The sequence below is a fragment of the Crocodylus porosus genome, unplaced genomic scaffold, assembly GCF_001723895.1.
Source record: "Crocodylus porosus isolate Cpor-Errol unplaced genomic scaffold, CroPor_comp1, whole genome shotgun sequence".
Taxonomy (NCBI): Eukaryota; Metazoa; Chordata; order Crocodylia; family Crocodylidae; genus Crocodylus; species Crocodylus porosus.
In genome coordinates, this window is record NW_017728906.1 from 158,039,139 (window position 1) to 158,040,190 (window position 1,052).

Genomic DNA, 1,052 nt, shown 5'->3' on the forward strand with positions numbered 1-1,052 from the left:
TATATAAGGTTATATATATCTACTCTCTAACCTCTTACATCCCAAAAGGATTAAACCTATTCTGTTACAGAAAACCGCACCCGCACACCCGTCCAGAGGTGCGCTGGCCACCCATACCCGCGGTGGTTGTATGGTCCTGTGCAACGTGTCCCTGTGCCAGGTGGCCTTTGCTGCATCCTCTCCGTCCTCTGCTACTGATCTCTGGTAGGTCCGGAGTTCACTCAGCACCATCTTCATGCAGCCCACTACTTCTACGTCCATTTGTCTGTACAAGGGGAGATTCCTGGCCTTCCACAAGGCTGTCTTGACACAGGATGCAAACTGGTCAAAATGGAGTAAGGGTATCTGCCTCTGTCACCAGCTTGCAGGTTGTGCTCGTATACTTAGCCCATAGGAACAGGAGGATATCTGACGTGTCCCTGCCCCCAGCCCTCTTGTCCTTGTACAGTCTTCCAGGTGAACTTTTCCCATCTGCAGCCCCAGAAGAAGACACACACGGCCCTCTGTATCCTGTGGGCAACATGCTTGGAAAGGTGCAAGACCAGTGTGACATACAGAAGCCCCGGCAACACCACCACCTTCACAAGCACAACGTGCCCCGCTATGGAGAGGGAACACAAGTGCCACAGCCCCAGTTTCTATTTTGCCTTAGTCTCCATCTTCTTCCATGCTGTTCTGTCACTCAGTTTCAGGTTGAAATCTATTCCCAGGATCCTGACCTCCTCACAGGGGACAGAGACCCCCCCCCAGGGATTCCAGGTCCCTGACCTCACCCATGGCCAGGCAGGTGCTCTTGCTTATGTTCAGCTTGGTCCCCATTGCCACCTAGTACACTTGTATGTATGCCAGGGCTCTCTTGACTAACCCCCTGTTCTGGCACAGGATGTTTAGATCATCCATATAGTCCAGAACCTTGGCCTCTTGGTTGCTGCTTCCTGGGATGTGGATTCTGCATATCCTGGGGTCTTGCCTCAGGTTCTGGGCCAGTGGCTCAATGGCACAGATGAACAGGATTGGGGAGAGTGGGCAGCCCTGCCAGACCCCCAACTCCA